Source organism: Coregonus clupeaformis, unplaced genomic scaffold (genome assembly GCF_020615455.1).
Source record: "Coregonus clupeaformis isolate EN_2021a unplaced genomic scaffold, ASM2061545v1 scaf0198, whole genome shotgun sequence".
In the NCBI taxonomy this organism is placed as follows: Eukaryota; Metazoa; Chordata; class Actinopteri; order Salmoniformes; family Salmonidae; genus Coregonus; species Coregonus clupeaformis.
In genome coordinates, this window is record NW_025533653.1 from 491,318 (window position 1) to 502,797 (window position 11,480).

Consider the following 11,480-nt stretch of genomic DNA (forward strand, 5'->3'; position numbering starts at 1 on the left):
TGTCAGTTTTCATTGAACATGGTCTAAAATCATGTTTTAGGGAGTTACCCGCCAAAAAACGGGTACTGCTCTAGAAGCTGAGATGACATGACAGAGTATTTGTGTTTCACATCTTTTAAATACGATTTAAACAATTTACAATGAACATGGTATAAAATAATATTTTATAAATTTTCACAATTCAACTAGCAGATTAGTTGTAATGGCCAAAATGTGGAGACAACAGATTTGAATGAATATGGTCAAAAACATGTTTTAGTGATTTTCAACTAGCAGTGGAAATATGTTTTAAACAGTTTACAATGAACATGGTATAAAATAATATTTTATCAATTTCCACAATTCAACTAGCAGATTAGTTGTAACGGCCAATATGTGGAGACAACAGATTTGAATGAATATGGTCAAAAACATGTTTTAGTGATTTTCAACAAAAAAACTAGTACAGCACCGTAAGAAGAGAACAAGAGTCAATATTTGTATTCGATGAGTGAAATAAAATGTTTTGTCAGTTTTCATTGAACATGGTCTAAAATCATGTTTTAGGGAGTTACCCGCCAAAAACGGGTACTGCTCTAGAAGCTGAGATGACATGACAGAGTAGTTGTGTTTCACATCTTTGAAATACGTTTTAAACAGTTTACAATGAACATGGTATAAAATCATATTTTATCCATTTCACAACGCAACTAGCAGATCACTAGGAATGGACAATATGTGGAGAGAACAGATTTGTATGAATATGGTAAAAAACATGTTGTAGGGATTCGCAACAAAAAACAAGTACAGCACCTTAAGAAGAGAATAGGAGTCAATATTTGTCTTCGATGAGTGAAATAAAATGTTTTGTCAGTTTTCATTGAACATGGTCTAAAATAATGTTTTAGGGAGTTACCCGCCAAAAACGGGTACTGCTCTAGAAGCTGAGATGACATGACAGAATATTTGTGTTTCACATCTTTGAAATAAGTTTTAAACATGTTGTGACGTCACGAGAGGCTACACAGCTTTCAGCGGGATTGCTCAAGTAGTGCAAGGAGACAAGGTTCAAACAAAACAAGGATTTTATTATAGGTCTTGGGAAATTAACGAAAATATAACAAAATTCTGTTCTCTTGTGGCTCTTTAAGGGTTAACAGTTCAGGGATGTCTCTTCCACATCCAAAGTCATAATTCTCACTCGCTCAGATAACTTTTCCCCAGCCTTACTGTAGTCCACGTTGCAGCTAGTGGCCAACCCAGCAAAAAGTCCTTCCAAATGTCTCTCACGTATTTCCACAGGTGCAGATATCCAAAGGTGAGTATTTCCCAAAGGTAAGTATCTCCAAATCCTTATATTCCTCATGGAAGTGGACGTGCAGCACTCTTGTCCTCCCCAGAACCCAGGTTGGAGACTGTGTCTCTTCCCTTCCCAAACCTTCAGCTCATCAGCTCCTCATTTGTTTCAGCTGCGTGGGAAGATTGGCCATAGAGGGGTGGAGTTCCCGACCATACCAGCAGATGGAGCCATAGCTGTCTGGGTTTGCAGCCACCTCAGGGGGATGTAACGTCCCTCCAGGACACAGCCTCTCGTGACATCACACATCCCCCTCCTCGGGACCGACGTCCTCGTCGGGGTAAAGGCAGCGAAGAAGGCATCACGCCGGGAGAGGGCGTCCGCATTGCCGTGGTGCTTGCCAGCCTGCTCTCTCTTCAACTCCTCCACCTCTAGGACCAGGGACTCAGCCTCCTGTTGTCTCTCCTTGAGTTTCTTACTGAACGCATCAGCCTTGGTTTTAGCAGAGTTTAGCTTCTGTTGAGCAGCTTTCAGTTCCTTCTCTCTCTCTGCCTCCGCATTCTTCATCTTGTTCTCCAACACCTTGTACTTCTCCTCTGCCTTCTTCTGGACCTCCTTACTACTGCGCAGGGTCTCCTCACACTCCTCGATGGTCCTGCGCAGCCTCTCCAGCTCCTCCTGTTGCTTAGGGAAGGAGCTCTGTTGGAGTTTAGCCTGGAGGATATCTAACTCTTCTGTCTTCATGTCTAACTGTTGCTTTAACAAACGATACCTCTCAGCGGTCCCCTTCAGACCAGACAGTTCTTTGTCCAGATTCTGTAGCTCCGTCTCTGTGTCGGTCTGGGCACCTGCCATCCCTATCAGAGCCCGGGCGGGAGTGAGTAACTCGGAGGATTGCACCGGAGCCTTCCCAGGATGAGTCTTGCCTCTCCGTTTCCGAGGTACTCGGGTTATCCTCTCCTGAGACTCTCTCCAGAGTGGGTAAAAGGCTGGGCAGTCTCGTCCAATTAGGACAGGGACGGGGAGGGAATCAACCACCCCCCGCCGTCGTGTGTATGGTTCCCCGTGTGCTGGTCATTGTAAGTTCAGTAATGGGGTATTCTCTGGTGTCCCCATGGACACAGGAAACTGGGAGGACTTTCCCCGGGGTCAGACACGTTGGGCCCACCAAATCCTTACGCACCAGGGTGGCCCGGCTACCAGAATCCAGTAAGGCCTCCACATCATGGTGATTCACAGTTACCGGGCAGGTGGGGGGTCGATCTGGGCCGCCATCTACGACTCCCAAGAGCGAGGCAAAACAGTGTGTGGGTGCTGAGCTGGAGGACTCCGCAGTGGGCATAGGTTCATCGGCTGGTTTCCCACACTGCCAGGAGATATGTCCCATCTCCCCACACCGGTAACACTGTCGAGTTTCCCCCTCCTGGTGTACTCTTCTTGGACCCGCCTGGTTTCTGGCTCCCCCTGGAGCCGGGATAAGTCCTGACGTGGCTGGGTTCGAGACCTTGGGGTCCTTTGGACGGGTTCTTCCCATTTGTGGTGGGGCCGCACTCCTGGGGTCTTTTCGGGAAGCATTCAGCATCTCCGCTGTGGCCTGGTACTTTTCCACAGCTTCCACGGTCAGATCAGCCGTGGTCAAGGCCTGTTGACTGATGAACCGTTTTGCCTCATAAGGCAGGGCGCGTAGGTAACGATCCACCACAACGGCCTCCACCACCGCCGCTGCTGTATTCCTCTGCGGATCCAGCCATTTCCTTGCGATTCGGACCAGTTCATGCATCTGCGCCCGAGGAGGTTGGTCTGGTTGGAAGGTCCAGCTGTGAAAGCGCTGGGCCATACCAAACTTTGTGAGTCCATATCTGCTGAGGATCTCAGACTTCAGGGCATCATAGTCAGTAACCTGGTCAGGGCCCAGGTCCCGGACAGCATTCAGCGATTCCCCGGTTAGAAAGGGGGCTAACAGACCAACCCACTGTTGCTTGGGCCAGGCTTCCCTAGTGGCCGTGGCCTCAAATGCATGCAGGTATGCCTCAATGTCATCGGTAGCTCCCATCTTAGATATAAAGTCACTTGCCTTTATTGGGCGGGTATTTTGGACCACCCTCTGTCTCTGCAACTGCAATTCCTCTGCCTTCAGAAGGTTGGCTTTCTTTTGCTCCTCCAAGAGAGCCACGGTTGCTTGCATCTGGGCTTGCTGGCCAGCAACAAGGGCTTTCAATATGTCCTCCATTTCAGTCGGCAGGGAGCCTACGGCCAACTTGGAAAACTGGGTGATCAAACCTTCGGTATCCTCCTCTGACATGCACTATTAACGCTTGAGCGTGCCCGTATTCACCACCATCTGTGATGTCACGAGAGGCTACACAGCTTTCAGCGGGATTGCTCAAGTAGTGCAAGGAGACAAGGTTCAAACAAAACAAGGATTTTATTATAGGTCTTGGGAAATTAACGAAAATATAACAAAATTCTGTTCTCTTGTGGCTCTTTAAGGGTTAACAGTTCAGGGATGTCTCTTCCACATCCAAAGTCATAATTCTCACTCGCTCAGATAACTTTTCCCCAGCCTTACTGTAGTCCACGTTGCAGCTAGTGGCCAACCCAGCAAAAAGTCCTTCCAAATGTCTCTCACGTATTTCCACAGGTGCAGATATCCAAAGGTGAGTATTTCCCAAAGGTAAGTATCTCCAAATCCTTATATTCCTCATGGAAGTGGACGTGCAGCACTCTTGTCCTCCCCAGAACCCAGGTTGGAGACTGTGTCTCTTCCCTTCCCAAACCTTCAGCTCATCAGCTCCTCATTTGTTTCAGCTGCGTGGGAAGATTGGCCATAGAGGGGTGGAGTTCCCGACCATACCAGCAGATGGAGCCATAGCTGTCTGGGTTTGCAGCCACCTCAGGGGGATGTAACGTCCCTCCAGGACACAGCCTCTCGTGACATCACAATGTTTACAATGAACATGGTATAAAATCATATTTTATCAATTTCCACAATTCAACTAGCAGATTAGTTGTAATGGCCAGTATGTGGAGACAACAGATTTGTATGAATATGGTCAAAAAAATGTTTTAGTGATTTTCAACAAAAAACTAGTACAGCACCTTAAGAAGAGAACAGGAGTCAATATTTGTGTTCGATGAGTGAAATAAAATGTTTTGTCAGTTTTCATTGAACGTGGTCTAAAATCATGTTTTAGGGAGTTACCCGCCAAAAACGGGTACTGCTCTAGAAGCTGAGATGACATGACAGAGTAGTTGTGTTTCACATCTTTGAAATACGTTTTAAACAGTTTACAATGAACATGGTATAAAATCATATTTTATCCATTTCACAACGCAACTAGCAGATCACTAGGGATGGACAATATGTGGAGAGAACAGATTTGTATGAATATGGTAAAAAAACATGTTTTAGGGATTCGCAACAAAAAACAAGTACAGAACCTTAAGAAGAGAATAGGAGTCAATATTTGTCTTCGATGAGTGAAATAAAATGTTTTGTCAGTTTTCATTGAACATGGTCTAAAATCATGTTTTAGGGAGTTACCCGCCAAAAACGGGTACTGCTCTAGAAGCTGAGATGACATGACAGAATATTTGTGTTTCACATCTTTGAAATATGTTTTAAACAGTTTACAATGAACATGGTATAAAATCATATTTTATCCATTTCACAACGCAACTAGCAGATCACTAGGAATGGACAATATGTGGAGACAACAGATTTGAATGAATATGGTCAAAAACATGTATTAGGGATTCGCAACAAAAAACAAGTACAGCACATTAAGAAGAGAATAGGAGTCAATATTTGTCTTCGATGAGTGAAATAAAATGTTTTGTCAGTTTTCATTGAACATGGTCTAAAATCATGTTTTAGGGAGTTACCCGCCAAAAACGGGTACTGCTCTAGAAGCTGAGATGACATGACAGAATATTTGTGTTTCACATCTTTGAAATAAGTTTTAAACATGTTTACAATGAACATGGTATAAAATCATATTTTATCAATTTCCACAATTCAACTAGCAGATTAGTTGTAATGGCCAGTATGTGGAGACAACAGATTTGTATGAATATGGTCAAAAACATGTTTTAGTGATTTTCAACAAAAAACTAATACAGCACCTTAAGAAGAGAACAGGAGTCAATATTTGTGTTCGATGAGTGAAATAAAATGTTTTGACAGTTTTCATTGAACATGGTCTAAAATCATGTTTTAGGGAGTTACACGCCAAAAACGGGTACTGCTCTAGAAGCTGAGATGACAAGACAGAGTATTTGTGTTTCACATCTTTTAAATATGTTTTAAAGAGTTTACAATGAACATGGTATAAAAACATATTTTATCAATTTCCACAATTCAACTAGCAGATTACTAGGAACGGACAATATGTGGAGACAACAGATTTGAATGAATATGGTCAAAAACATGTTTTAGGGATTCACAACAAAAAACAAATACAGCACCTTAAGAAGAGAACAGGAGTCAATATTTGTCTTCGATGAGTGAAATAAAATGTTTTGTCAGTTTTCATTGAACATGGTCTAAAATCATGTTTTAGGGAGTTACCCTCCAAAAATGGGTACTGCTCTAGAAGCTGAGATGACATGACAGAATATTTGTGTTTCACGTCTTTGAAATATGTTATAACCCTCCCGTTGTTCTGTTATTCTGTACACACGCCGTGCCCTTCGTGTCGAACTGTCCCCCTCTCACTAAAGGCCCAATTGGAACATGTGGGACAGTATGCGTGCGAACAGCCTTTGCAGATGTATTTGTTACACCTGGTGCACACCGTGTGTGTTTTACAGTCCTTCTTTGTGGGGCAGACCTGACACCTCTTCCTCTTACTGGGTTGTGCGGGGTCGGGTGCTTGGGCCGGTGCGTGGTCCGGTGCTGTGGGGGCGTGATCCCGGGGCTGATCACGATACGTAGCCCTCTGAACAGCTTTGACGAGCGCCGCAGAGGCTTCGGTGCGAGGGAGACGGTCCCTTCTTTGTATGAACGGAGTCACTAGTGCCTTTTCCCAGCTGCTCGAGGAACACCCTCCTCTTGTTTCGCTTACCAGGCATCCAAGTAGGGTTGAGCTCTCGCCATATGACAAAAGCGTTGTAAGAGGACACATCAAGGATGTTGTGGAAGATGACCAGGGGCCAGCGCGCGGTCATCCTCCTGCAGCTGTAGGTTCCAATCACCTTGTCTAGGTTGTCCACACCTCCCTTGTTGCTGTTGTAGTCTAGGACGATGGCCTGCTTCTTGTCCTGGCGACGGCTAACGTGAGCCTCGGTGTGCAGCGTGCTCAGGAGTAAGACATTCTTGTTTTTCTTTGGCAGGTAGGACACTAGAGCGGTGGTGGGCGTGAAGGCGAACTTGGAGGAGAAGAGGAGCCTGTCCTTTGAGGTGAGCAGCGCCTGCGGGAGCTCTGGCTTGTTCTTTCTGACTGTGCCGACCACGGTGACGTTCCTCCTCAGGAGCTGGCGCGCGAGCTCGTATGAGGTGAAGAAATTGTCGCAGGTGACGTTGTGACCCCTGAGTCCCTGCGTCAAATCGAGCACAACCCTCATCCCCTGGTTCTTCTCGGGGCCTCCGCATGTGGCCTTCCCGGTGTAGACCTGCATCTTCCAGGCGTAGCTGGATTTGGAGTCGCAGGCCACCCAGGTCTTGATGCCGTATTTGGCCGGCTTGCTTGGAATATACTGGCGGAAAGGACATCGGCCTGGAGGAGAGAGAGAGAGAGAGAGAGAGAGAGAGAGAGAGAGAGAGAGAGAGCGAGAGAGAGAGAGAGAGAGAGGAGATTAGCTTTAGCGTGTTGTGTTGTGTACAGTGTTGTTGTGCTCTTGTACGGTGTTGTTGGCCCGGCACACCTCTGAAAGGGACCAGTTGCTCGTCCACCGTCACGTCGGGCCCGGGGTTGTAGAGGAGCGGCAGCCTCTCGACCCACTTGTCCCAGACCTCTCTCACGGCTGCAAGTTTGTCACCGCCGCCTGCTGCGCGTCTCTCGGCTCTGGTCTGGCAGTCGTCGAAGCGAAGGAGTCTCGAGTAAGCGTGAAAGACTTTGAGCGGCATGGTTGCGCGGAAAATGGTCCTTCCGCTCTCGGCGTCCCAGAGACTAGAGGCTGCTTCGCCTCGGGACCTGTACACGCCGGCTAGGATGAGCAGCCCTACGTAGGCTCGCAGGTCTGTGGAGTCCATCGCTTTCCAGCGGCCGCCGCGGTCGCGGTCGTGGTCTTCGTGGTCGTCGGCGTAGTAGCGGTGGTCGTCGTCGCCGCAGCCGTCGCCGTCGCCTCGGGCTCCGTATTTTCGAACGCCCTCCAGATTGGTCATCTCCAGGATGATGTTTTCTATCTCGGGTGTGAAAAACAAGCGGAACGTGGAGAGGATGTCGCGGGCTTGGCCTACGGTCTGCCTAATAGGCCCGGGCCTCATGTCCTCCGGCACCTCAGCAACCGGCCTGTTGCTTTTTGCCGCTGCGGCGGCCCCTCCGACGCCCCGATTGTTGTCACAGGGCACCGAGCACCATTGGATTTGGCCGTTTCTCGACATGAATGTCTCTCTTTCCACTCAAGGGATATCGTGTTGTGTTCTGGGGCTGATGCGGCGGCGGCAGCGGCGGCGGTCTCCTCGCTCTCCTTCACCTTCACCTTCCCCTTGTTCTTCTCCTTGTTCTTCTTCTTCTTGTTGGTCGTCGTCGTCGTCGTTGTGGTCATCTTCGTCGTCGTTGTTGTCGTCGTCATTGTCTCGTTCGTCTTCTACGCCTTGGCCTTCTTCTACTTGGACATCGTCCTCGTCGTCGTCATCGTCGGCGTCTGCGGCTGCGGCGTCGTAGTCGTCGTCGTCGTCCTCTGTGGTCTCCTCGTCCTCTGGGTTGTATTCCTCCCCTTCTTCTTCTTCGGACGCTTCCTCGTCTGCTTCCTCGTCGCAGTCAGAGTCATTGGAAAATAAATGTTCTAGGACCTGTTTGGCCATGAAACGCACAGCACTCATAATAGCTTCGGCACCCAGGCTGGGTGAAGTCCCCAAGACCTCTCTCTTCTGGACGTGTCCGGACATGCCACGGAGGCAATATTAGTAGTAGTAGTAGTAGTAGTAGTAGTAGTAGTAGTAGTAGTAGTAGTAGTAGTTGTAGTTGTAGTTGTAGTTGTTCTTGGTGTTTGTTTACGGCTTACCTAGTAGCTCTGGCTCAGAGCTTATGCCTCTAACGTGTAGCCTGGGTCATTTTGACCCCGGGCAGGACAAGACAGGACAACGCTAGGGGTTATACAGCAACTCGCTCTAACACTCTGACACGTAGCCTTGGTCTTTTTGACCCGGACAGGACAGCGGGAGGGGATATACAGCCACTAGCTCTAACACCTAGGCTCTGACACGTAGCCTGGGTCCTTTTGACCCGGACAGGACAGGACAGCACAGCGGGAGGAGATATACAGCCACTAGCTCTAACACATAGGCACTGACACGTAGCCTGGGTCCTTTTGACCCGGACAGGACAGGACAGCGGGAGGAGATATACAGCCACTAGCTCTAACACATAGGCACTGACACGTAGCCTGGGTCTTTTTGACCCCGGACAAGACAGGACAACGCGAGGGGTTATACAGCCACTCGCTCTAACACGTAGGCTCTAACACGTAGCCTGGGTCGTTTTGACCCCAGCCAGGACAGGACTGGACTGGACTGGACAACGTTAGGGGTTATACAGCCTCTCACTCTAACACGTAGCCTGGGTCTTTTTGACCCCGGACAAGACAGGACAACGCTAGGGGTTATACAGCCACTCGCTCTAACATGTAGGCTCTAACACGTAGGCTCTAACACATAGCCTGGGTCGTTTTGACCCCAGCCAGGACAGGACAGGACAACGCTAGGGGTCATACAGCCACTCGCTCTAACACTCTAACACGTAGCCTGGGTCTTTTTGACCCGGACAGGACAGCAGGAGGGGATATACAGCCACTCGCTCTAACACCTAGGCTCTGACACGTAGCCTGGGTCTTTTTGACCCCGGAAAGGACAACGCTAGGGGTTATACAGCCACTCGCTCTAACACGTAGCCTGGGTCGTTTTGACCCCAGCCAGGACAGGACTGGACTGGACAACGCTAGGGGTTATACAGCCACTCACTCTAACACGTAGCCTGGGTCTTTTTGACCCAGACAGGACAACGGGAGGGTTATCAAAGACCTATCATTTTACAGTGGTACAATGCCGACATCTAGTGGTCATACAACATACAGGGTGAACGAAAACACATGCAAACGCAACGCATAACCGCAAGGGGTGCTTCACCGGCTTGTGGACTGTGCTTTTCTAATAACTAATAGCTTTTCTAACACGCTGTCCTTGGACAGTTGAATGGAACCTAGATTAGGCTTCACTGAGCATTGCAATGATCATGAGCACATTTACCTAGGTGTGCTTGTGTGTGCATTCTCATCGTCTCCCCCTAGCGTTCCTATAGTGTCCTTACCTATTCAGGCATAGGCAATAGCGGCTGCAATGATCTGACACAAGTGTAATGAATATGCTAGTTCGGATATGATAGCAATGACGGAGAGACAGATCTAAAGGATAAATAAACATAAACAATGAAATGAGAGACACAGACATGTTCAATGACATGTTTAGTTGTTTACGTTTATTCGGTGTCATTGACATACAACATGCTGTACGGGGAACTGGGGTTGGTATTAGTGATCGGCCTCAGCTGTTGCTAGATCCAGGGTCCAGGAAATCTTGTGGTGTTGGTTGTTTCCAACGATGACTGTTGCCCCTGTCATGTTCTTTACTTTTAGTCTTGTGAAGGTTGGACTACGAGTCGCTGCGGTGCTGCAAATTGCACGTGTCTCACGGGGTAGTCAGACAAGCTTTTCACTGACGGGTCGACGTAGCTCGCAAGCATGGCTAACAGAGAGTCGACATGGTGGTAGTGTGTCAACTCTAGGTACATGGGTCTTGTGAAGGGACTGTCCTTGGGTCCTATCATTGCATTGACTCCGTCACGGCTGAGGGATTCCACATTGACACGGTCCAGGGTTTCCTTCTCGTGATCTGTCAGGGTCCTGTTCTTCAAGAGGAGACAGTTGTACCAGGAGGCCATTGCGTTAGTCGATTCGGTGGGTGATCCTGGTGTAGATTACTGGTGGCGATGTAGGAGTGTATAGGAGGTCTGCTTGGGTTATCCGAGGTGGGTTTGATGAGAGCGCCGAGCGAGTTGTTGTCACAGTGATCGACTGGGCAGAGTTTGCTGTGCCCAGATAAGGTTTCCCCAGAGGAGCGCTCAGTGACAATCGCTCTCGAGCTTAACCCGTATATAGTTCCTCATGCGGTCCCGGTGATTTTCGTCTAGACATCTAGATATTGACGGCTCTAACTGACGTATCCTCCTTTGGAACCGTTTGGTATTGACTGCAACCCACATCCAATATGATGAGCGTGCCTCCCTGGAGTCTTCCGACATGGATACGAACTGTACCTGGCCTATGGGGTTGCTGAACTGTACACTGCTGTGTTGGTCTTGTTGCTTCTTGTTGTTCTTCTCATTCACGGTCGTCTCCACTTGATCCTCGCCCGGTACCGGGTAACGTCCGCGTCTGCGTCTGCGTCCGCGTCTGCGTCCGCGTCTGCGTCTGCGTCGTGGACGCGTTTCTTGATTTGACCACTCGTTTAGCACGTCACACAGGGCATTGCATTGGGATGTCATGGAGGATTGGGCTGTCTCGGTAGAGAGGTTGTGATCGTTGTGCCCCGAGCACTGTTTCTTGGTAATCGGTCTGTGTTTAGGTCTGTGTGTATCGATATTGGACTCGTGAGACATCATGTATGCTGTTCGAAACCTAATGACTCGGTTCTATGATTATACTGTAGCGTCTATGGGATCCGTGTGTGTGTGTGTGTATGGTTATGGTAGGGTGGTGTGAGATGTATTAATGTGTGCCATTCGCATGTAAATATATACGTCCGTACACACTGCACGCATAGCCCTATAGTGAAGGTCTTTACACAGTCTACCACTATCCTATCTGCCACGCTTGTCCGGTTGGAATAAAGACGTGGCGTGAGTCGGTAATATGTACCCACCTCATGTACGCTTTCATATTATCCCTACCTACACCTGTGACTGTTGTCTATGTGACTGTTGTCTATGTTCCTATGCATAGTATTGTTATGTTGAAGTGATGAACCTGTGTCAATAAAGGATACACC

General features: G+C 48.3%; 1 pseudogene; it reads right to left on the minus strand.

The window, feature by feature from the left end:
• Positions 1 to 5,943: 5,943 nt before the first annotated feature.
• On the minus strand, positions 5,944 to 11,091 carry LOC123484104 (annotated as a pseudogene).
• Positions 11,092 to 11,480: the final 389 nt, after the last annotated feature.